Genomic DNA, 11,855 nt, shown 5'->3' on the forward strand with positions numbered 1-11,855 from the left:
TCACGTCTTCAGCATGTCTTTCTCGCTCTTGCTCCCTGACTCAAAGCAACAGAAAGGGGGGATGGAACCTCTTCTTTCTATTCCTTTCTACCTCTTTCTTTCTCTGTTTCTTTTTTTCTCTCCATACGTTGTGTTACCTCATCAGGGTCAGATGGACATGATCTTTTTCCCACATAACCGGCCAGAGAGAAAAAGAGGGAGACGAGAGAAAAGTTTGCTGTGGCACTGTGATGTAAATGTCCTTATTTAGTAATTTATGGACGTGGGAATTGAGTGCAACTCTGTAGCGAGTCATCAACTATTGATGCGTCTAATCTTTCGGATCCTGCCAACATGATAATCATGATCTGTTTTTTTTTTCGAGTGAAAAGGCACCAGCTCTCTCCTCCTGCTTCCTCACTGAGACTCCACATAGGCTTATTGTTTACATCAAATCTGTGACTCCACATTTGCAAGGCGCCGTTAGTCTGCTCGAGCTAAAGCTAATACACGTTTTTCCCCATGTTAGTTAGAGATAATAAGCCAGCGGTTTTATTACAGTGCTAACAAGCCACTCTAACACCCAGCACACAACCACACTATCCCGCTAACCATCAAATAGAGGGAGGAAAAGGTCACGTGTAAATGAGAACGGATCCATATCGCAATTGTATCTTCGGAAAACTCTTTGAGAAGGGAACACGGCTGCCATCTCGCTCTACCACCAAGGTGCTTGAATTGAGATACAAAGTTAAGATAATACTTTGTTTCGATTTTCTGTGTACTTAGAGTTCGTCAGTATGCAAGTACAGGTAGGTGGGAGAACTGTTATCACTTTTTTGCCATTTTCCTCACCTATATCTCCTTACAAGCACACCCATCCCTGCTTACCTTACCTTACCTATTTGACACATATGTGCCATGTTCCCTTCCATGCATGTGCTCATAAACAACACCTTTGGTGGAACCCATATACTGTACTGCATAGTGGAATAAACCTATAAAAGTTGTGAACACAAACACACACACACAGACACACACACAGATACATAATAGCATAGAGCCAACACTGCACTACCTCACTATCCTAGAATTCCCCTCGAGGCGTGTGCCCGCGGATGATATGTATACAAAACAAACCAAATGTACGCTTTCAACAAGATATTTAACATATGCCAAATCATTGAAAAGTGATGCTTAATGTTTCTTTCTCTCCCCCACACAAGCTTTGTCCACTAGGCAGGAAATGGAAGGAAGCGATCCAAAGTAGTACGATCTGAACATGTCCAATAAGAAACATTCATTTTGATTTTCCATTGAACACTGTTTTGCTACGGTGTGTCCTAATGAACATGGCCTTACATTTCTTTTTCTGACGTTCTCTCTTATCTCCCTCTGACAATGATGGGCAGCCATGCTTCCTATACCATGGTCATACACCAACATGAAAAACATACAGAAATAAACCTGAAGGTGGTGCACACACACACACACACACACACACACACACACACACACACACACACACGCAAACACACGCATGCACACACATATTTACAACTAGCTCTCACAGTCTCACGTCAGAATTAATGTTCATCCATGTTTTTCGAATGTCAAATTATCATTATTTTTTTAGAAGCGTTTAAGGTTAAGTTTAGGCATTGACTCATTTTTTTAAGGTTAGGCATTTACTCCGAATGGTTAAGGTAAGGTTTAAGGTTTGGGATTGACTTAAAAGAAAAAGTATCAAAAACAACTTTCTATCGCTGGATTCGAACATGCAACCTTTGACACCAGAGACAAATGCTCACAGCCATCCACCACGCCCTGTCAAAACCAAAACCTACTTGAAGGTATAGCGCTCCCTGTTACCCCTAGTGGCCAATTTCCCCGTCATCTCCCGACTTCCTCAGGCATGGATGGACGTCGAATCCTGACTTGTATCTCGGGTGACCTGACTGGAAATGCAGTGACGAAAATGTACACACACACACAAAGGTTCACACAAAGGTAGAGAGGGGTTCTCGCTCTACACACCATCTCTTACTCCTTTTTCCCTTGCTCTTCTCTTCCTCATTTTTACTTATCCTCTCCCTCATCCATCTCTCTATCTCTCTCCCACATGCTCTTTCTCATTCAGCCTCTCTCTTTCTGTCTTTCCCATTCTTTCCTTCCCTCTCTCTCAGTAGGAAAATAGGAAGTGCTATTCATGCTGGTAATTACATGTCTCTCTTTTGTTATGGTGGCATATTATTTTCCCTTAATGGATGGACAAATTATATAACTACCTCTTTATGGAAATAATAATGGTGTAGGACAGCAGAGAGAGCTGGCAGTGGAGCATATCAGTGTCTGTCTCTCTCTCACGCACATACACAACCACACAAAAACACATACACACACAAACAGAGGCACAACACCAGCCCAGTGACACCGAAAACACACATACTCTCTCTCTCTCTCTTTCTCTCTCTCTCTCTCTCTCTCTCTCTTTCTCACACACACACACACACATTAACCTCACCATTCAAAAAAATAGAAAATAGGCCATGGTGATATTCTGATGCAGGGGTTATGCCCATTTTTACAGCATATTTTATTCATCTGTTGTTTGCAAAATGCTGTATAAAATATAGATGGTCTACACTACTCTGACTGCCAGGGCAAGGAGACAGGAGACAGGAGAGAGCACAGGAGGACGGGTTCCCAGCCACACACAGGATCACATAGTGTATATGGTTGAATGGATGGATGGAAGTATGGATAAAGGGATGAATGGAAGACAGACGGATGCATGGCTGCATGGATAGATGGATAGCAAATTTACCATAATTGATTGGAAACAGCTGGGGTTTTCCCATGGGAGTGAGAATTAAATGTATCAATTAGCTTTTTTGCTTTGCTCTTATCATATTTACCACACGAGGGTTAACATGTAAATGGCAGCACATTGTTTTTTTCACACAAACTAGCCCTCAGTGCAGAAAGATGAATGGGGGAAAGAGATAGAGACAGCATTACATATCTGGGCATGAAAATGTTTTCAAGTTGCCAAGTTCATTAGCAATCATCTAACAATCACCCATGTAATGAATTTTCTGAACTATGCTCCTGATGGTGCAGTTACATCCACTTTTTAGAAAATGTTTGTTTTTGTCAAAACTGTATGCCTGTTTTCCTCTGTAGAAAATAGCAAAGACAAACATTTACAATAGGGATAGAGAAAAGAGAAGCGTAAAGGCTGAAGCGTACAAACAGAGATGGCTTCCTCAGCAACGCAGCGCTCCCACTATTGGAGCACGGCATGATGGAAAGTGACAGCAGCGCCCGGGGCGGCCACGGAGAGGGCGGAGTCTAAGAAAAGAGCCAGGAGGGGTGAGCTGTGCTGCTTCATCAGTGTGTGGATGCGCACTCACACACTGTACACACACACACCCAAACACACACACTGTACACACACACCCAAACACACACTCACTGTACACACACACACCCAAACACACACACTCACTGTACACACACACCCAAACACACACACTGTACACACACACCCAAACCCACACACTGTACACCCACACCCAAACACACACACTGTACACACACACACCCAAACACACACACACATACCCAAGTACACACACACCCAAACACACACTCACTGTACACACACACCCAAACACACACACTGTACACACACACCCAAACACACACTCACTGTACACACACACCCAAACACACACTCACTGTACACACACACCCAAACACACACTCACTGTACACACACACCCAAACACACACACTGTACACACACATCCAAACACACAAACACACACACTGTACATACATACCCAAACACACTCACTGTACACACACACACACCCAAACACACACTCACTGTACACACACACCCAAACACACACTCACTGTACACACACACCCAAACACACACACTGTACACACTGTACACAGCCAAACACACTGTACACACACACTGTACACACACACTGTACACACCCACCCAAATACACTGTACACACACACACACACTGTACACACACACACACACCCAAACACACACTGTACACACACACACTGTACACACACACCCAAACACACAGGACCAAGCAGACACACACCCAAACACACAAGGTACACACACACCCAAACACACACTCACTGTACACACACCCCCAAACACACACACTGTACACACACACACACCCAAAAACACTGTACACAGACCCAAACACACACACACTGTACACACACACCCAAACACAAACACACACACTGTACACACACACACACTGTACACACACACCCAAACACACACACTGTACGCACACACTGTACACACACACTGTACACACACACCCAAACACACACACACACAAACCCAAACATGCTACACACACACACACACTCTCAAACACACTGTACGCACTCACCCAAACACACACACACACACACACACACACACACACACACACACACACACACACACACAAACCTGTCACATGCACATATTTCCTCATCCAACCAGAGAGTAGAGTAGAAGGTGCTCTGACAGTAAGCCACAGGGACGGGCCAGAGGAACATATCTGACACAGTGGCAGACAGGGCAACACCCCGGCCAAGGTGAGGTCATCCCAAGGACCACTGGGGGATTGAAGGTCACAGGATACAGGGAAGAACCAACCACAGGGCACTGGGGGCATCGCCAGGATTCTACAGATACCTCAGGCTCATAGGGGCTAGAGAGTCTAAGCAGACATCACTCTCATGGAGGGAACAGAGTAATATTTTCTCTATTTATACACATCACAGGGATTTTATGTTATGTTTATGTTGCACCAGTTGTTGATTTGATCAAATAAATGACACGGAGGCATGTTACAGGGCAGTTCCGCCACTTTTCGGCCTCATATTATCTCCAGCATCATACCAGTGTCTTCATATGTGAAAAGAGCGTGTTTTATTGATCTGTGGTTAAAAAAATCGGAATTAATTATTCTCTGCAACATCATAGGGTAGAATTCAAAGTAAACACCTACAGCATGTTTTTAGCCAGAGGGAGGGTCACCAAGAATTGATGATGTCATAGCCTTCTGGAAAAAACAGCATAGACCAGCATACATTTCAAGCTGGTCCATGCTGGTCAGTGTGGTTGGATGCTGGTCAAGCTGGTCTGATCAGCATGGTCTAACTGGTTCTGCTGACTGACCAGCTTTAGAAGGGTTTTCGCCTTCAATGTGTTTTTGCTGGTGACCAGCCTTCACTGGTGACCAGCCTTTCCACCCCCCCCCCCCAAGTTTTACCCCTTACCCCCCAGTTGGTAGTTACAGTCTTGTCCCACTGCTGCAACTCCTGTACGGACTCGGGAGAGGCATGTATCCTCTGAAAAACAACACGTCGAGCCGCACTGCTCGCTTAACACAGAAGCCAGCCGCACCAATGTGTTGAAGGAAGCACCATACAGCTGACGACCTGAAGTCATCTTGCATACGCCCAGCTGCCACAAGAAGTCACTAGAGTGCAATGCGACAAGGACATCCTAGCCGGCCACACCCTCCCCTAACTCAGATGATGCTGGGCCAATTGTGCGCCCTGTCATTTGTCCCTATGGGGGAACCCTTTTGGGTGACACGTAGAACCCTTTAATTAGTCCCTGTAATGGAACATTATTTTGTTCCATTTAGAACCGTCTCATGAAGAACCCTCTGGTTCCAGGTAGAACCAATGACAGGTTTTAGAGTTATACAGGATACTTCAGATATGCTTATTTTGTTAATATTGCTTGTAATTGTAATTTGGTAAGTAAGTTACCAGCTACTGAGTTGCAGAAAAAATACAGTATTTTTGCAGTTGAATTAAGGTCTTAATGTTGAAAAATGACTTGTTGTTGTTTACCTTACTTTCACTGCACTTTAAAAAGTAGATGGGGGCAATGTGCTGGGGGGGGGGGGGGGGGGGGATAATTAGCATATTTGGGGGCATGGTCTAAAATATGTTGTATTTGTGCTAACCGTTAGTGGTAGTGTTGTACCAGTTAAAGTGTTTTTATCATTGAGTACCTAATTTGTCAAACTCCCTGTTCTACAATCTTTGTAAGAGCTTGTGCCAATCAAGAGCTGCACTGGTGACTGCATTTTAAAGTAACTTAATGGCAGTTGGTCACTGGGAAGTTCATGTTTAATTTTCAGCAACAATGTAAGCTTGCTGCAAATAGTTATCGTAGAATTCATAGGAACTTACTGTGGCTCACTAACTTGATTGTGTGGCAGGAAGGTCAGCTTGCTGCCAACCAAGAGGTTGAGGCACATATATTGTATCATGCCCCCAAATGTGCTTACGAGTCCCACCGGTACGTTGACCCCACCTACATTTCAAAGTGCACTAATTATTGAACATTATTCATTTTTTTCATCACATTCCCAGTGGGTCAAAAGTTTACATACACTCAACTAGTATTCAGTAGCATTGCCTTTAAATTGTTTAACTTGGGTCAAACATTTTGGGTAGCCTTCAACAAGCTTCCCACAATACGTTGGGTGAATTTTGGCCCATTCCTCCTGACAGAGTTCTGCCCACAAATGTTCTATAGGATTGAGGTCAGGGCTTTGTGATATCCACTCCAATACCTTGACTTTGTTGTCCTTAAGTCATTTTTCCACAACTTTGGAAGTATGCTTGGGGTCATTGTCCATCTGGAAGATCCATTTGCGACCAAGCTCTAACAAGACTGATGTCTTGAGATGTTGCTTCAATATATCCACATAATTTTCCTGCCTCATGATGCCATCTATTTTGTGAAGTGCACCACTCTCTCCTGCAGCAAAGCACGCCCACAACATGATGCTGCCAACCTCGTGCTTCTCGGTTGGGATGGTGTTCTTCGGCTTACCTCCCCCTTTTTCCTCCAAACATAATGATGATCATTATGGCCACACAGTTCTATTTTTGTTTCATCAGACCAGAGGACATTTCTCCAAAAAGTACGATCTTTGTCCCCATGTGGTAGCTGCAAACCGTAGCCTGGCTTTTTTTATGGCAGATGCGGAGCAATGGCTTCTTCCTTGCTGAGCGGCCTTTCAGGTTATGTCGATATAGGACTCGTTTTACTGTGGATATAGATACTTTTGTACCTGTTTCCTCCAGCATCTTCACGAGGTCCTTTGCTGTTGTTCTGGGATTGATTTGCACTTTTCGCACCAAAGTACGTTCATCTCTAGGAGACAGAACCCGTCTCCTCCCTGAGCGGTATGACGGCTGCGTGGTCCCATGGTGTTTATACTTGAGTACTATTGTTTGTAGAGACGAACATGGTACCTCCAGGCGTTTGGAAATGGCTCCCAAGGATGAACCAGACTTGTGGAGGTCTACAATTTTTTTTCTGAGGTCTGGAATGATTTATTGAATTTCCCATGATGTCAAGCAAAGAGGCACTGAGTTTGAAGGTAGGCCTTGAAATACATCCACAGGTACACCTCCAATTGACTCGAATGCTGTCAAGTAGCCTATCAGAAGCTTCTAAAGCCATGACATAATTCTTTTAATTTTCTAAGCTGTTTAAAGGCACAGTCAACTTAGTGTATGTTAACTTCTGACCCACTGGAATTGTGATACAGTGAATTATAATTGAAATAATGTCTCTAAACTATTTTTGGAAAAATCACTTGTGTCATGCACAATGTAGTCCTAACCAACTTGCCAAAACTATAGTTTGTTAACAAGAAATGTGTGGAGTAGTTGAAAAACCTAAATGTATGTAAACTTCCAACTGTGGCATACATTTTTCTAAACTAATCCAATGGAGGCTGGTCACAATGGAGGCTGTTCACCAGCTAAAACACAACGAAGGATAGTCACCTGCCTATGCTGGTCTATGCTGTTTAAAAAAAATCTTAGTCGTGTTGAACTTTTTAACAAAATATTATTTTCTACAAAAAGTAGAAATGCACCGTTTTCACATATGTAGACACCGGTATTGTGCTGGAGATAATGAAAATGGGGTTGAAAACCACTACCTATTATGTAGAAGCTACGAGAAAGTGAGAAAGATATGTTAAGAATAATCTCATCTTTAACCTACAGCTTTTCTCAAAGTATCTAAGAGTTAATTAAAAAAAATAGACCAAGAAGAGATTGCAGAGACGCAAAAGCCATATATAGTAAAAATATCAAGAGGAGATGAACATATCTACAACTCAGTTAGCAGACAGAGCAGTGGAAGTACTCCATGGTCTTCATTCCATTGGACATACAATCCTTCCCAGGCCTCATCCAATTGGATAGAGGAGCATTCTGATTATCAATCATCAATTTGTTGATCACCTACACTGGATGAGATATTAACAGACTACATAACGACCAACACGTCATTCTAGCAGACCTGTGTCTACTTCACAAGAAAAAAGAGGCTGGTCTCTGTTCAATTTGGACTATTGGACTACGGATCATCGGCTCCTCCAGTTGGTTTTAGTAATACATGCGTACTCTATGACAAGACAATCCACTAACGGTTGTCCATTCACAGCAGTTCCTGCCCTCACAGCAAAATAACTGCCGTTTGCTGGGATGTACACGATCTCAAACTCAGACTTGCCATTGTTTCATCAAACTACCAGGCTCTCCGTCTCGAGATCAGGAATGGATCTGTGATGCAGTCTGGAGCGCTCTCTTGATTTTCCACCCCGGAGACCTTTCGCATATGAGGCTGTCTGCCCACGATTCTGCCTGGAATCTTCAAAGGGCTGTCCCATGTAAAGAGACTATCTTTTCTGTGTGTCACAGTGTTACAATTCCCCACGTCTATCTACCACATTCGGTGACCTGATTCATCTTGAGGAATTGTCCATTGAGAACTGCAGGCTTTCTGTGACCCCACTGAATGCATTGGGAGGGATCCCTCTTCTGAAGCAACTCACAGACAACACCTGTACACAGGCGTGCTCTGATTTGTTATGTAGCATAGTCATTGACGATCCTGGACTTTAATTCAGATTGGACAGTCATTTTGAGACAACAAAACTGTTCTGACACAAACAGAGCTGTTCTTGAGCTTCCTTATTTCTATCATCTTCAAGATTTCTTTACTTCCATAAAGTACACTGTTTAGAAAAAGGAGCATTGAAATTCTTTGAAAACACATCTCTTTCTTTGCCTGACAATGATGAGCTACAGACACAACTTCTGCAGTCTGGTATCAGCAGACTGCGTAATTTTGTGTTCAAAAATATTGATTTTTAATATGTTTGCGAGACTTCAAACTATCAATCATACAAGTTGATATAAGTAGCCATAAAACTGGGAACTACTCAGTCTGCTATGAGAAATTGTCAGGGGAGTGAGGTGCTCAGCCTCAGCATCTGTAATAGTGATAAAGTTATAGACAATTTGAGCATGATCCATTTCTTTAAGAATCTCACCCATTTGTCAGTCACATTGTACAGAAGTTATCTCTGAGCTCAGTGAGCTTTGTGACACTCATAAGGGTCCAATCATATGGCTAAAGAGACTTTCCTTGAGTAGATTTCACATGACAAATATCTCCTCAGAGCAGTTCTGTTGCTTGAAAATCTGGAACATCTGGGTCTAGGATCCAATGACATTACTAATATTTCTGACTTTATATTTAAGGGACTTGGTAAATTGAGGTTCCTAGATTTAAGTTGTTACAAGATCTCTCAGTTTACAAAGAACACTTTCTTTGGCCTGCACGACATAGAGATCTTATCACGGGAACTAAACTCACTCCTACACATCGAAGCTTCTGCGCTTATTCAGCTCACTTCACTGAAGAACATAGATTTAAGGGACATTCACCATCCAGCCAGCCAGTGGGAGGTGTATGACTTTAAATCTGATGCTCATATTTGGTGTCTTCCCTTTGGGATTGATGCACAAGAACATTACCTCCTTTTTTGATTGTCTCAACATCATCATCAGCAGGAACAGTACCCCAGAACCAGGCTTGGCCTTCAGCTCCGTGCCCAATATGTGTCATTCCAGTACTGCTGGAGGCCATTCTTCAAGTCCGTCGTCAGCCTCACAACCATAGCGGAGCACCTCCTGTGTGGATCTCACTTCGGTGCACAGTAGTTCCCCTCCCTGGAGTGTTTTGACTTACAGTCTATGCTCTGGCAGACTAACCTGAATACAGTTGTGCAGCTGAGGTATCTTAAGCTGAAATGGGTGGACCTCATCCTGCATCTAAGGCTAGCTATCATGTTCCGCAACCTGACCGGGCTGGAGAGCCTGAACCTCATATCCTGTCAGATCCTCACTCTAGAGGAGGAACTAGGCAGAGACCTGCACTCCCTCAGGCAGCTGTTTATCAAAGTCGAAGAGGAGTTCAGTGTGTTGGAGGACTTCCCAGAGCCCCTGACCAGCCTGATTTGCCTGTTGATTTTAAAGACCTCGTCTGCACTGCAGATGTGAAGACACCTGGAAGACACATCATCTGGCACCCCAATAAGGTTGATCTCACCTGCAATTATGAGCCCACAGTTCCCTGGATGTGGGCTTTGTCCTGTTCATCTTCACCTCCCTGGGCCTGTTCCATCAGCTGGCTGGGGACTACTTGCCGGCATGCTGCCATAGCGTCCATGGTTGGCTGGGGGAGACGGTGCAGAAGCCCAACCCCAGAGGGCACCACCACTATGATGCCTTTGTGTCATACAGTGGTAGAGATGAGCGCTGGCTGGTGGAGCAGCTGCAGCCGGGCCTGGAGCTGAGGGGGCCTCCCTTCCTGCATCTCTGTCTGCATAGCAGGGGCTTCCAGATGGAAAGGGACATTGTGGACAATATCACAGCCTCTATGGCAGCCGCCACACCCTGTGTGTGGTGAGTCGTCACTACCTTCCACAGTAACTGGTGCTCTCTGGTGCTGCGACTGTCCACCTTCAATCTGCTGGTGGAGCACAGGGACAACCTCATCCTGGTCTTCCCGGAGGACATCCCCCCTCACCAGCTGTCTGCCCACCACCACTTGACCAGCCTGGACAAGACCAGGACCTACCTGGACTTGCAGCAGCGTAAAGGAGGGGTCTGGGTAGCCCTTTGATTAGCTGTTCAGGAGTATTATGGCTTGGGGGTAGAAGCTTTTAAGAAACCTCTTGGACCTAGACTTGGTGCTCCGGTACCGCTTGCCGTGCCATAGCAGAGTGAATAGTCTATGACTAGGGTGGCTGAGGTATTTTAGGGCCTTCCTCTGATACCGCCTGGTATAGAGGTCCTGGATGGCGGGAAGCTTGGCCCCAGTGATGTACTGGGCCGTACGCCCTACCCTCTGTGGTGTCTTGCGGTCGGAGGCCGAGCATTTGCCATACCAGGCAGTGATGCAACCAGTCAGGATGCTCTCGGTGGTGTAGCTGTAGAACCTTTGGAGGATCTGAGGACTCATGCCAAATCTTTTCAGTCTCCTGAGGGGGAATAGGCTTTGTAGTGCCTTCTTCACAACTGTCATGGTGTGTTTGGACCATGATAGTTTGTTAGTGATGGGGACACCAAGGAGCTTGAAGCTCTCAACCTACTCCAAAACAGCACCGTCGATGAGAATGGGGATGTGCTCGGTCCTCCTTTTCCTGTAGTCCACAATCATCTCCTTTGTTTTGATCACGTTGAGGGAGAGGTTGTTGTCCTGATACCACACAACCAGGTCTCTGACCTCCTCCCTATAGGTCGTCTCATCGTTGTTGATGATCAGGCCTACCACTGTTGTGTCATCGGCAAACTTAATGATGGTGTTGGAGTCGTACCTGGCCATACAGTCATGAGTGAACAGGGAGTACAGGAGAGGACTGAGCACGCACCCCTGAGGGGCCCCCGTGTTGAGGATCAGTGTGGCGGATGTGCTGTTACCTACTCTTCCCACC

The 11,855-nt window shown here is 44.8% G+C and overlaps 2 pseudogenes; both read left to right on the plus strand.

Annotated features, from left to right (window-relative positions):
- LOC110535036 overlaps nucleotides 1-8,976 on the plus strand; it is a 36,016-nt pseudogene extending 27,040 nt beyond the window's left edge.
- Nucleotides 8,977-9,151: 175 nt separating this feature from the next.
- On the plus strand, nucleotides 9,152-11,044 carry LOC110535037 (annotated as a pseudogene).
- The last annotated feature ends 811 nt before the right edge of the window (nucleotides 11,045-11,855 follow it).

The sequence above is a fragment of the Oncorhynchus mykiss genome, chromosome 11 (assembly GCF_013265735.2).
Source record: "Oncorhynchus mykiss isolate Arlee chromosome 11, USDA_OmykA_1.1, whole genome shotgun sequence".
Classification (NCBI taxonomy): Eukaryota; Metazoa; Chordata; class Actinopteri; order Salmoniformes; family Salmonidae; genus Oncorhynchus; species Oncorhynchus mykiss.